This window comes from Cricetulus griseus, chromosome 3, assembly GCF_003668045.3.
Source record: "Cricetulus griseus strain 17A/GY chromosome 3, alternate assembly CriGri-PICRH-1.0, whole genome shotgun sequence".
Lineage (NCBI taxonomy): Eukaryota > Metazoa > Chordata > Mammalia > Rodentia > Cricetidae > Cricetulus > Cricetulus griseus.
Window position 1 is genome coordinate 111,476,774 of NC_048596.1, and position 15,281 is coordinate 111,492,054.

The window sequence follows — 15,281 nt, forward strand, 5'->3', positions numbered from 1 at the left end:
CTGTACTGCCCACTGTACTCTACTGCCCATAGTACTGCAATCTAACCACTCAATTCATATCTTTATACCCATACATTAGTTCAGATCTCAGGACTCAGCATGAAATGGTACAATGTTTGGTAGTTAATGTAGAAATTTACAACTGGTCAAGGTACAGAGAATTAGTGTCTGTGGAGTCCTCTCTCACAAATGGGGCATCCGTGCCACAACCCTCTCCTTATGGCTCAGGGACAATGATGGAAGAATTTGTGATTTTAAAAGCAAGAGTGTAGGGAGAACTAGAGTAAAAACATGACAGGACTACTATGCTCATGAGTTCATGACAGCATTATCTGTCTGTACAAGACCTACCCAAGAACAGGCAAGTCAACATTGTGGCATGGAGACAGGGCTCAAGAAACACTACACTAAGCTGAGGAGTTCTTGACAGTTGATGGATGCTGGAGAGGGAGAGACAGTTTTCTTTAAAGGTGTGGTCCCTGGTAGGTCAACCATGCTCCCCTCGAGGCCCATATACATGTGGATGAGGACAGTACAAACAGTTTTGCTGTTTTAAGAGAATGTGAAGTTGGGAAGGTGCTGTGGTAGGACTTAGGAGGAGTGGGACTTAAATGCGACCCAAATACCCTATATTCATATATAAAATTATCGAATGTTTTATATTTATCAAATACACCAAAATGTGTGAAGCAAGGATTTCAGAAACTGAACACATAACTATTATCTCTTGGGGGGAAAATAAAGAAAATAACCTAAGCCTATGTTTATCATTGCTTATTTCCCAGCAATAATCTGTATGCTAAAGGACAATGTACAAAACCTCAGAAGTATCTCTGGGTTAAAGAGACAAAACAAATAAACAAACAAACAAACAAACAAAAACACACAACTACAACAATACCAAAAATCAAAAACCTAGGAATTTGTGGAGGCCAATGCAGCTATAAGCCACGTAAAAGACTAAAGAAAAGATAGGAGATCTATAACAAGAAGATCCAAAGTTCTGGAAAGTAGAAACCTCAAATCCTGGGCTGAAAAATCATCTGGTCATTTTCAACCACATAAATTTGGTCAGAGGACTAAAAAGGTCAGTAGGTCAAATACTTCTCAATGTTCGTAAAGGCCTGTGAGGGAGTCATAAAACCACAAACAAGAATGGAAAGAACCATGCCTCATGGTCCCTGGTTAGTGGCCCTTTATTTGCAAAGGGTAGTTAGTGGAGATGTTGATAAAAATAGCCTTAAACTTCAGACTGATCATCATCTGTAGTAAGAAACCAAACAGCAAGCCTTCAAAACAGCAAATTGAAACAAAGTAGGGGAGCTGTATGGTACAACAAATCCAACACAGTAGAGAAAAATAAATTAAAATTGGCATTTAGCATCCAAACCTTAAAATGGGCAGAACTTAAACATTATCAGAATAGCTTGTGTCTGTCTATAGGTGAATGCTACAGCATGTAGTCAGTGTATTTACTCCCCTGCCTCTCTCTCACACACACAGCCTCAGGAATATAAAAAAAAAGACAATATCTACTTAGTGGTATTATAGACTGATTTGTTTCCCTCCATTCTTATGTGGAAATTCTAACTTTAGTGCCTGAGATTATGACTATTATTGTACATAGGTCTCTTAAGAAGAAGATTAAGTTAAAATTTAAACACGAAGCATGGGCTTGAATACAATATAAGTGGTATAATTAGTAACACTAGATAGGTTAATAATATAGTAATGGGCATTCAAAACAGGGGGAAATAAAATTGAAACTGTAACATTAAAATCTATACAAATCAAATTCTATAGATAGCAAACACTGAGAAAAATATTGCCAGTAGCGTTGGGAATCACAGCAACTATTTCAACATGTGTTCAATTTGTACCACTGTAGGAGAGAAGGAAGGTTAAGACAAAGCCGAGGAGTTAGTTAGCAAATATCTCTCAAATTTGATGTGAAAAAACAACCCATAAATCCAAGAATCACATGAATTTCAAGGAACAAAGAGAAAAACTTAAGAGTATGTAGAAGGGGATAAAAAACCTCCTATGTCATAAAACATAAACAGAAGATGAAATGTGAACTTGTCAGTATTTGTCTCAAAATACGCATGTAAGAATGCAGTGGAGTTGTATACAGATGATAAACCCAATGAGAAAGAAATCATGGAAACATCACCTTTCACAATATCCACAAGCAATATAAAATATCTGGGGTAACACTAACCAAAAAAGTGAAAGACCTGTACAATAAGAACTTTGAGACTTTAAAGAAAGAAATTGAAGAAGATACCAGAAAATGGAAAGATCTCCCATGCTCTTGGATAGGTAGAATCAACATAGTAAAAATGGCAATCCTACCAAAAGCCATCTACAGATTCAACGCAATCCCCATCAAATTCCCAACACAGTTTTTCACAGACATTGAAAGAACAAGACTCAACTTTATATGGAAAAATAAAAAACCAAGGATAGCCAAAACAACTCTTTACAATAAAAGATCTTCTGGAGGCATCACCATCCCTGACTTCAAGCTCTACTATAGAGCAATAGTTCTGAAAACATCTTGGTATTGGCACAAGAATAGACAGATAGAAGAATAGAATCGAATTGAAGACCCACATATTAACCCATGCACCTACGAACACCTTATTTTTGACAAAGGTGCTAAATCTATACAATGGAAAAAAGCATCTTTAACAAATGGTGCTGGCACAATTGGATTTGGACATGCAGAAGATTGCAGATAGATCCATACCTGTCACCATGCACGAAACTTAAATGCAAATGGATCAAAGATCTCTCCATAAATCCAGCCACACTGAATCTTCTAAAAGAGAAAGTGGGAATTACCCTTGAACAAATTGGCACAGGAGACCGATTCCTGAACATCATGCCAGTAGCACAGACACTGAGGTCTGCATTTAATAAATGGGACCTCCTGAAACTGAGAAGCTTCTGTAAGGCAAAAGACACAGTCAGTAAGACAAAACGACCACCCACAGAATGGGAAAAAATCTTCACCAACCCCACATCTGACAGAGGGCTGATTTCCAAAATATACAAGGAGCTCAAGAAGCTAGCCACCAAAACACCAAACAATGAAATTAAAAAGTGGGGTGCAGAACTAAACAGAGAATTTTCAACAGAGGAATCTGAAATGGCTGAAAGACACTTAAGAAAGTGCTCAAAATCCTTGGCCATCAGAGAAATGCAACTCAAAACAACTCTGAGATACCACCTCACACCTGTCAGAATGGCTAAAATCAAAAATACCAATGACAACCTATGCTGGAGAGGATGTGGAGAAGAAGGAACACTCCTCCATTGCTGGTGGGAGTGTGAACTTGTAAGACCACTCTGGAAATCAGTATGGCGGTTGCTCAGAAAAATGGGAATCAATCTACCTCAAGATCCAGCCATTCCTCTCGGGTATAAACCCAAATAGTGCATGTTCATACAACAAGGACATATGTTCAACCATGTTCATAGCAGCATTGTTTGTAACAGCCAGAACCTGGAAGCAACCTAGATGCCCCTCAACGGAAGAATGGATAGAGAAAATGTGGTACACTTATACAATGGAGTACTACTCAGCAGAAAAAAGCAATGGAATCTTGAAATTCACAGGCAAATGGATGGAACTAGAAGAAACCATTCTAAGTGAGGTAACCCAGTCACAAAAAGACAAACATAGTATGTACTCACTCATATATGAATTTTAGACATAGAGCAAAGGTTTAGCAGCCTATAATCCTCTTCACTAAAGAAACTAGGAAATGAAACATGAAGGACTCTAAGGAATAAATAGACCCCAGGAATGGGAAGTGGCATGAACTCCTGAGATTGGGAGCATGAGGGTAGGGGAGAGGGTGCTGCCACAGTAAGAGAACAAGAAGAGGAGTAGAGGAGAGGAAATGGAGGAACAGAAATATTGAGTAGGGGGAAGAATAGAGGAGAGAGAGGAGGATGAGAGATACCATATTAGAGGGAGCCACTATAGGTCCGAGAAGAGATCTGTAACCAGGGAGATCTCCAGAGACCTACAAGGATGACACGATCTGACAATCCAGGCAATGGAAGAGAAAATAACCTAAAAGCCCTTCCCCTAAAATTAGATTGATGACTTCTCTTTATGCTATCCTAGAGCCCTCATCCAGTGGCTGATGGAAGCAGAGACAGACATCCACAGACATACACTGAGCTGAAATCTGGAATTTAGTTGAAGAGAGGGAGGAATGAAGATCTAAGGGGTCTGTACCAGGTTGGAGAAACCCACAGAAACAGTTGGCCTGAACAAGGGAGAGGACATCAACCCCAGATGCTGTCTGGGAGGCCAGTACAAGACTGATCCAGCCTCCTGAACACGGATTCCAATAAGGAGGCCTCTGCACTCCAGGGAGCCTCCGAAAGTGGATTTGCATTTTTCCCTGGTATAAGAAGGGACTTTGAGAGCCCATCCCATGTGAAGGGATACACTCTGGCCCTGGACACATGGGGAAGGGCACAGACCCAGCACAGGAAGATTTGGTGGACTTTGCAGAGCCCCTGTTGAGGGCCCTACCCTGCCTGGGGAGTGGTGGGTGGATGGGGTGGGGTGGGGGTTGGGGTGGGGAGGAGGGATGGGAGTGAGGGGAGGGAGAGGGAAAAGGGACTTACATGTGAAACAAGCCTGTACCCTAACTTGAATTAATAAAAAAATAAAAAAAAGAGAATGCAGTGGAGTGACATCTCAAAGTTCCAACCAAGCAAAATGGCATCTATTGTATGACAAGCCATCCTTATATTTCATAGAAACTTCTTTGAAAATGAAAACAGAATAAAAAGTTTTCTAACAAAACCCGAGTTTTTTTAAGAAAAAAAAAAACACCATTACAAGGAAGGTTAAAGGAAATTCTTCAGAAAGAAGCAAAATGTTACCAAATGGTGTCCTGCTTATCCTTAATTTTCAAACTGACACAGCAGAGAGTCATCTGAAAGCAAGGCCATGGTACATGGATTGTCTCAATCAGAATGCAAGCAAACATTGTTTTGGGGATTATCTTGATTAATATTTGATTCAGGATGGCTCAGGCTATGTAAACATATGGGTAAATATAAAACACAGTTTATATAATTTCTAATCTCTTTTCACACCTACTTGGATTTTGAAACTAACAAAAAACAAAAGAAAAACTAGGAATGAGGTTTATAGCCAGGTAAAGGAAGTGACAGCAACAGAAAAATGAATGAAGAGGTATGGAAGCACCTAACAGGATAAAATAGGTTTATAGTATAGTATAAAAAAAAAGATGATGTGCACTGGACATCTAGAACAAAATTCCTCCAATTTTGCCTCTATTACAATCAGCACAGGACTTTCACAGAACTCAGACAGCTCTACAGATGCAAGAGATTCAAAATTGAGAACTCAGGAATGGGTTCAAGAGTTTGGTTTTTTATAGTTACACCATGATGCTCAAAAAAGAAAAAAGTTTTGGAACCAATGGTCTAAAGCAGTTATTTCAGAAAGAAATAAACACACAGGCAGGATGAATATGCCAATACTGGAGAAAATGCTCTCATAAAAATACCAATCAATCCAAAGAAATGTAGGGGATGACAAAATGATAAACAAAGGAAACTAGTAGAATTAAACTGATATTACACAACCATATTTCTATTAAATTCAAAGTAAACACAGTTAAAGTTTTAATGCACAGAAAATAAAAGAAAACATGTTTAGCATTTCAAAGACTGACAGACCTAGAACTACAGTTGATTTCAACACAGTAAGAAAAGTAGACAGAAAGGCCATGAATATACTAAAAGTTTGAACATTACCATTAACCAATCAAAGTTATTGGCATTTATTATTTACTTTTCAACTGGCTAATAATGATGAAATAAAAATCTTTTCAAATGCAAATGCCACACCAGGTAGACCATATCCTGGGAAACAAATTATCTCAATAATTTTTAAGAAGGTAGTTTTCAACTAAGTCTTTTCTTTTCTTAATCTGATAGCTTGCAGGCATAGTCCATTATGGTAGGAAAGGCACAACTGTAGGAAACTGAGGGACTAAATGTCATCATATTCACATATCCTAAATTTCAGGGAGCATTGAATGAGGCTGCTCAGCAACTTTACCCTTTTCATTCATTGGGAGACAATAGCCAAAAGTGGCTGTTTCCACCTTACGTAAACTTTATCTACTTTCTCACACAAATCTCCAGAGATTTGTTTCCATGATGATTCTAAATCCTGTCAACTTGACAATCGAGATTGTCAACAAACAACCACAGTAGAAAGTGAAATTTTCTCACTCCAATATCAAGGGAATACAGAGCCAGGATCTGCTACATCTACTTGCCTTGCCTGTCACAACAAGCTCCTAAATGACCTGACTTTCTCCTACTTACCCATATCTCAGAAAGGTTCCAAACTCTCCACTTGGAGAATGGGATGGAAGAAGGGGATGAGGGAGGATATATGGGAGAGACAACTAATATTAAGGGCTATTTGGATGGTAGTATGCAAAGCTAATACAGCAGAGGCATCCTAAAATATATACATATATGAAGATGATCTAAATAAAATCACCAAATAACAGGGGTACAGAGCTGCACCTGGACTTCTCTTGTCACCAAATGAAGCTTCCAGTACCAGGTTAGGTTACATCTAATAGAGCTGTTAGCCATAAGGTTCCATAGGAAGCCCACAAACAACACAGGCAGTTGGCAAGACTATAAATTGCTTTTCACAGCTGACAGTAAGGTTCCATTGCTGAAAACAACACCCACACAACTCACTGAATACAGAGAAGTTGGCTAATGCCCATCTCCAGCCATCATTCCTAGGGGATAGTGTTCTTGGTACCAGAAGGGACTCTACATGTTACCAAAAGAGAAACATGAACACCAAGTCAGCTTATCATGCCTGTAAGACAGATCTGCACAATGGTGGCATAAAGCTTGTAGGAGCAACCAACCAACAATATCTGACTTGACTTAAGGCCTGGCCCATGTGATGGAACTCATAGCTGATGTTTTCTGGGTTACTAGGAACCTGAGACTACATAGTCCAGGGACATGGAGTAAAACCAAATATTATTGTTTTGCTAAAGGAACATAGCAATAAAATGACTCTCGATAATATTCTGCTGTATTCATAGATTAGTTACTAGTTCAGCCATCATCAGAGCTTTCTCCTGCAACAGGTGAGAACAAATATAGCAACCAAAGTCAGACAATATGGTGGTATATTGTTTATGATTTAATAAAGCTTGTTTGAGGGTTCAGGATGCAAAGCCAGCCACAAGCTGTAGAGGTCAGTCAATTATGATACACAACTTTAATTCCAGCACCCACACTAGCTAGCCATAGAAGAGCTAGGCAGTGGTAGCACACACCCTTAATTCCAGAATACAGAAGACAGGCAGATGGATCTCTCTGAGTTCAAGGCCACCCTGGTCTACAGAAGATTGAATAGGTCCAAAAGAGAATTAGAGCTGATGTTTTTAATCCCAGCTCTAGACAGGTATATAAAAGACAGGAGCCCAATATCTCAGGCTTCATTCTGAGATTTATTCTCCAGTAATGTTGAGGAGAGGCAGCGTCTGAGGCTGGGTGGAGAGCTCATGGAGACAGAATCAGCCCTTTCAGCCTTAGGTAAAGGTAAAAGCTAGTGGCTTGGCTGCTTTGCTTTTCTGATCTTCAGCTTGAACCTCAATATCAGTCTCTGGGTTTTCTTGTTACAAGACCATATGCAGAGACAGAGAGATTTTGGGATACTCAGCCCTAAATGGGATGTCTTCATTAAATTCCTCTCTTCAGTACTCAGAGAACTCTGAGGAAGGGAGGCAAAAGAATGTAAAAGCCAATCGGGATAGAGGACATCAAGGAAATGAGGTCTTCCTCACACAAAGGGACTGTTGCACATATAAACTCACAGGGACTGTGTCAGCATACACAGGGTTTGCATGGGTCTACACCAGTTAAGCTGTGAGAGTGAAAGGAGAAGTGGACACAATCAAGCCTCCATCCTTCACTCAGAACTTATCTCCAGTTGTTAACCACTTGCACATGAAAATTTAATTTTCTCCAAGGGTATCTCACTGGGGAAACTAATCTTAAGGGTAGGCTGCATGTCCAGGAGTAGATGACAAATAGAAAATGAACTCCAATGCATCTTTGGAGGTTCTTTGTCTCATAATGTCATATCTGGGCTTTTTATTTTTTAAATTTATCTTTTATTTTATCACTATTTTTCTATTTTACATTAACCTTACAAGTTCTTTGTACATATATTATTGCTCCCAGTTAAGTGATTTTTATGAAATATCTGAGTTGGTAAAATGGGTCTCTGCATCTATACCTGTTTCTTGTACCTTTTGGGGGTTCTTTTCCTTCTGCTTGTTTTTGTCCTATTCTTAACTGTTTATCTTTTTAACATATTAATTACATATTATATTAATAATATTATATGATTATCCCCTAGAAGCCTGTTTGTTTTCTGAGAGACAGAAAGGGTGGATCTAGAAAGGAGGGAATGTCGGGAGGAACAGGGAGGAGTGGAGGGAGGATAAAACATAATCAGGATATATTATATGAAAACAAATCTATTTTCAGGAGAAGAATAAATGTAGTTTTTAAATTTTTATATCTACAAATTTGACAGGATGTGCTCTTCTCCAGCCCACTTGTTTAAAGCATGACCAGAAGATTTTGAAACAAATCTATATAAATAATCAAACTATATTTCAAAATATTTGCATATTCAGGAGCTTATCAGAATAACTCTAAATATTGCAATGACAAAAGAAAATAAACATGGCATTTAAAATTACTTAAACCTGTATAACAATGAGAACTTCAACAAAAGTTGAGAGATCTAAACAAACTGAGGTCAAAGAGAAATTTGCAGTGTTAAATAGTCTTACTATGGAAGAGTCCAAAGATAACATGATGTGTATCCCTTAACATTCTAGGCAATTACATGGTAATTAAACTGAAAATAAGAAAAAAGAAAAGAAGTGTGCAAATACATCCTGCCATGCTTAAGAAACCATGCATTCTATTAAAACCACAGTGTTGTTTTGCTAAAACGAAGAAGAATTGATGGCTGGCTGCAAGCATTTGCACTTAGACTGCACAATCATGAGATAATATAATTATTTTCTTTGACAGAAAATTTTACCAAGTTAGTTTTGCAGGTGTTTGATTTCACAAGACCTCCTCTTGATAATTGCACCATTATTTTTAAAGCACTCACTTACCATGGACTTTTTGTTTGCTTTCATGTTTTCACTCACATATGGTGTCCTTTATTCCTATAATTGAAGAGTCTCATTCTCACCACTGTCATTTTCTCTAACTTAGCAAAATCCTACAACATTCTAAATATCTACAATTAATCTTTATAATACATTTGTACTACATTTTAATAGTCCCCTAAAGCATGGCAATTATATACAGATACACAATTATAAATACTTACAAGATGGATGGAGTCAACTCTAAGCAGAGAACACTGTCTGACAACAGACATTGAGATTAATTCCACAAACGCTTAATATGCCAGTGTATGCTTTCTTAATACAAAACACCTGCTTTTCCATGTATAGTATGGGTGTGGTTGTCAGATGATGAGAACTTGTTCATTCTACATAGTATCCGTAGCCCAGTACTGGCAGGTTCTGGTGACTTGATTCAAGGATATGGGAGCACATGTGAGTGCCAAACCTAGCAGTGGCTTCCTTAGCCTATAGTTCTTTGGAAATTCTATGAAATAGTAAAATAAAAACATGGCCTCAAACATTTAACCTATATTTAATACTATCTTATTTTCCTCTGCATAAAAAATACATACCATGGATTAAAATACAATATATGCATCTATGATAAATAATAGAAAACTGAATTTGAGGGAGTAGAGTTTGTTCTGACATGTTATTAAATGTTATAAGGTTTAGAAAGTAATTGTTAGATTTTCCCTTTATGCTTTTTAAAAACTATTATTAATAGAATGGTGGTTTAGCATTTGTATAGAAAGCATGTCTTCTATCCCTAGCATACAGAGAAACAAAAACAAACAAATCAAGTAAGGAAGATATGGCAAAGGAGTTATGGGTGCCTTCATGATATTAGAGTTGAAATATTAGATCAGGGAGTATCTATCATCACCCCACTGTCAAGTCCCACCCTTTAAGAGACAGATTGCAACGTTAGGCAGTTAATCTTGCTATTTGAGGAAAGCTATAAACTATAAAATGCACACTGAACCCACAGCCAGGAGAAAGCAGTTAATTTCTGAAATCAACTCATAAATTATAGCATTCAATAAGTCATTGTATTTGGAGGTTACGATTCACCTATAAAATAATGAAGAAAAGGGGGGTAACTTCAAAATATCCTCTTTTCTTCATGAGCATGTTTTGATTCCATAGTTTATTTTATGAATTTAAAGAAGCCACGGAATGAAAGCTGACTCTTTCCTGAGGCAGGGCATACAGGTGAGTATTTTTTGAACCCGGACTTTTTCCCCTAAAATACTGTATTACTCACATAAGAAAGTAATTTCCTTAGGATTTTAAACAGTAAAGAACTAGAGGGACCTAAATGTTCCTAATTAAGGCAGTGGTAGTCACATTATCTTTGTTTTATAATAGAGTAGTGTAGAATATCATGGAAATTGTCCATTATAAAAATGTGAGAAGTAAAATGAAGACAAATTTGAAAACATTTTTAATGATAGAAAAAATAATTATCTTCTATAGAGTCATGTTTTCTTTAAAAAATTAAAGCTTATGTTGCATATGTATGTACACCTATCACTTTACACACTGTCCTATTTTATTTTCCATTGCTATGAGAAACACAGGGAGCAAAAAACTTAAGGAGGAAAAGATTCCTTACAGCTTGTACACCATCATGGAGGGGCAAGAACTCAGGGCCACAATTGGATGTAGAAAATGAACCAAAATCATCAAAGAACATTGCTGACTGGCTTCATCTCCAGGGCTTGCTTAATTTACCCTTTTATACACTGAATAACATCTCTGCCCAGAGGTGGCACCTCTCAGAATGGGCCTTCTCACACCAACCATTAGCAAGAAAATGCTCCCACAGTCTTCCCTGTGGGCCGAGTATGGAAGCATTTACACAACTGTGGGTCTGTCTTCCCAGCTGACTCTAGATAGTGTCAAGATGATAAAACCTAATCAGCACCAAGACATACATACTCAGAGCTTCTGTAAGAGTTCCTAACAATGTTTCCTAGTTTCTTTGGTGAAGAGGATTATAGGCCGGTAATCCTTTGCTCTATGTCTAAAATTCATACATGGTACACAACATGTTTGTCTTTTTGTGACTGGGTTACATCACTCAGGATGGTTTCTTCTAGTTCCATCCATTTGCCTGTGAATTTCAAGATTCCATTGCTTTTTTCTGCTGAGTAGTACGACATTGAATAAATGTACCACATTTTCTCTATCCATTCTTCCGTTGAGGGGCATCTAGGTTGCTTCCAGGTTCTGGCTATTACAAACAATGCTGGTATGAACATGGCTGAACATATGTCCTTGTTGTATGAACGTGCATTATTTGGGTATATGGCCAAGAGGGGAATTGCTGGATCTTGAGGTAGACTGATTCCCATTTTTTCTGAGCAACCGCCATATTGATTTCCAAAGTGGTCTTATAAGTTTGCCTTCCCATGAGCAATGGCAGAGTGCTCCTTTTTCTCCACATCCTCTCCAGCATAGATTGTCATTGGTGTTTTGATTTTAGCCATTCTGGTTAGTGTAAGATGGTATATCAGATTGTTTTGAGTTGCATTTCTCTGATGGCCAAGGATTTTGAGCACTTTATTAAGTGTCTTTCACCAAAGAAACTAGGAAACAAGAAGGACCCCTGAGAATGTGAAGGGAGCATGAGGGTAGGGGAGAGGGAGCTGCCAGAATGAGAGGAGTAGAAGAGGAGGGGAGAAGAGGAAATGGAGTAGCAGAAATGTTGAGTTGGGGGAAGAATAGAGGAGAGAAAGCAGGATGAGAGATACCATATTAGAGGAAGCCACTATAGGTCTGAGGAGAGATTTGGCACTAGGGAGATTTCCAGAGACCTATAAGGATGACAGGAACTGACAATCTAGGCAATAGTGGAGAGGATAACCTAAATGCCCTTCCTCTAAATGAGACTGATGACTACTCTTTATGCCATCCTAGAGCCCCCATCCAGTGGCTGATGGAAGCAGAGGCAGACACCCACAGAAATGCACTGAACTGAACTCTGGAACCTAGTTGCAGAGAGGGAGGAATGAAGATCAAAGGGGTTGGTACCAGGCTGGTGAAACCCACAGAAACAGCTGGCCTGAACAAGAGGGCACACATCTACCCAAGACTGCTGTCTGAGAGGCCAGCAAGGGACTGATCCAGATCCCTGAACATGGATGTCAATGAGGAGGCCTCTGCATTCTAGGAGGCCCCTGGTAGTGGATTAGTATTTTTCCCTGGTGTAAGAAGGGACTTTGAGTCTTGGCCCGGACACATGGGGGAGGGCCTAGGTCTGGCCCAAGATGATGAAGGCCCTACCCAGTCTGGGGAGTGGAGGGTAGATGGGGTGGGGAGCAGGTGGGAGTTTGGGGGGAGAGTTGTGGGAGGAGAGGGAGAGAGAGAAGGGATTGACATGTGAAGCAAGCTTGTTCCTAATCTGAACTAATAAAAAAAATACAAAAAAAAAAAAAGAGTTCCTAACAATGAATTAAGAGCTCCCACTTCTTGGACATAGAAAGTTTCACCTAAATTTTCAAACTGTATCATATAGGGAATAAAGGGATGCCACTGACTTAATAAATTAACATTTTCTAAAAATAAAAAGGTTGTCCAACATAGAGTGTTAAAAAGCTAAATGTATGTATTTGTGGTATCTCTTATTTTGTTGTTTCAGTGACTGATTTGCTTGAGGTTAACCAAATGTTTTATCATAAGTGAAACCTTCTATTTTTGTAGTATTCACTGAAAATTCTTAAGATATTGACTCATCATTCCAAGGATAATATATAAAACTCATTAAAATAATTAATTTCACATGCGTGTCTCACAATAAATACACACATCAAAGATCAGCGCAGAGTGTGAACAGTAGCTGGTGCATATTCATTCTTCTCACACCAGTTTCCCAAGAAAGGAACAAATAAACACAGTCTTTCTTAGATGTCAATTTAATGACAAATAATGATTCCTACAAACTAATGGAGAGAGTTGATAATCTCAACCCGATTTCCTTTAAGAGAGCCAATACATTGGAGTTTGGATTCAGATCTGAGCTAAGGAAACTTACAAAGTTTTCAGCAATGTGGTATGGAAAAGAATGCAAGAATGTTTTTCCAGAATTCAGTAAATAATAATGAGGAACATGTCTGTAGTGTCTGCACCAAGGCTCAGGTGAGTAAGACAAAATTATCACACCTAGTGCAGGTGACACTGGAGAATGAGGTGAAAGAATGTGTTCAAACGAGGTTGACAATTTTAAGTTATTCACCTTTACTAGGCACATGAATTTTACAAATTATCTCCACTTTGAAATAGTAAACAGTCATTCTCTCTTCCTTTGAAAAGTACTTTTTCAAAGGAAGAAGAATGCAACTGAAGGAATTTCAAACATGCCTCAAATTGAAACACATGCGTAGCTTTAATTCTTTCTAAGTTTGGCTCCTTTGACTTCCGACACCAAAATCTCTGAGGGTGAAGTCAGAGGTCATATTGAGTTAGTGATCTTTTCTTTCTTTCTTTCTTTCTTTCTTTCTTTCTTTCTTTCTTTCTTTCTTTCTTCCTTTTTTTAGGCTTTTTTGTGGTTTACTTTTTAAATTTTTTATAATTATAATTAGGCCAATTTTAATTTCGAAACAAGCTTCTTTTTCATGTCAATCCCAGTTCCCCTCCCTTCCCTCCATCCCATACCAACCCCTTTTTGCTCCCCAGGGAGGGTGAGGCCTTCCATGGGGGATCCTTAAAGTCTGTCATACCATTTGGAGCAGGGCCTAAACCCTCCCCAGTGTGTCTAGACTGAGAGAGTATTCCTCTATGTGGAGTGGACTCCTAAAGTCCATTTGTATGCTAGGGATAAATACTAATCCACTGCCAGAGGCCATTTGTCTCCCCCCACACCCCAGCTTGACTAGCTTGAGCTTTTACTTGGTCTGAAGGTTGTGTGTTATTGTTGTTATTGATCTTTTCAATCCATGCATTCATGGCTAGGAGGTCCTCTTTAAAGCTCTTTCTCTCACAAGATGGCCTGTGCACAATCAATACCTTCTATATATGTCAAAATGCATTTTTAAAATCATAAAAATTTCAATGACATTTATATACATTCATATATAAAAATAAAATTTCTATCAAATATTGATCACACATAGGACTGTGGTCCCATACATGAAACAGAACTACAAAGTTTTTGGTGATGAAAATTTATTTTGCATGATAATAATACTTGATAGTAAATGACCATGATGTTAGTAGGTTTATATATTTATTATACTACACATTTTGTTATTATACAGTGCATTCCTTTTACTTACTTAAAAAACAAGATTTACTGTAAAACAGCGACCTAAGACATGTCTGGTTTACTATGCATTATTTTCTCTTATAATTCATTTACCCTTATATTGCTTTATTCATTACAGCAATAGGAACACTGGACTCTATTGTATGTGTAGTTAAATAAACACATGTATAGATAGACATATATAGAGAACTGGAGATATGTCACATATTTTAAGCATGTTTGCTTAAATAGCCTCTGTATATATCAACATGTACTTTTACAATTATGAATTATTCAACTACATTGACGCACTACATAATGAGCTTTCAAAGACTGATCAAACAGATGATATGCTACTATACCATGGAAGCAGAACTAAAAGCTCCCCCTACCTACTGATGCTGTAGCTGCCATTAATACATAAGTACAGAACAGTGCTCATGAATTTGTGCTGAAGTTGATATAAACAGTTCGACTATACTACGAACCATATAATAATAATATTAATAGTTAATATAATATAATAATTATATATAATATAATGAAAATGTTTATAATTATTATTAACAATACACATAATAATATATAAGTATGTGCTACACAATTCTTTCACAATGATATACCTCCACAATGATACACATTTCCAAGCATGTCTACATCACTAATTGAAAGTTCATATTAGTAACTGCAACCTTAAAGTCAGAGGAAAAATATTAACATGTGAACAAGCTGCTCATAGGGTATTTTGTAAATGAAATTAC

General features: G+C 37.8%; 1 protein-coding gene across 6 annotated transcripts in view; it reads right to left on the reverse strand.

Annotated features, from left to right (window-relative positions):
* The window catches only part of Nox4 (NADPH oxidase 4), a 143,770-nt gene that overhangs the window by 3,587 nt on the left and 124,902 nt on the right, over nucleotides 1-15,281 (reverse strand). The window lies entirely within an intron of this gene.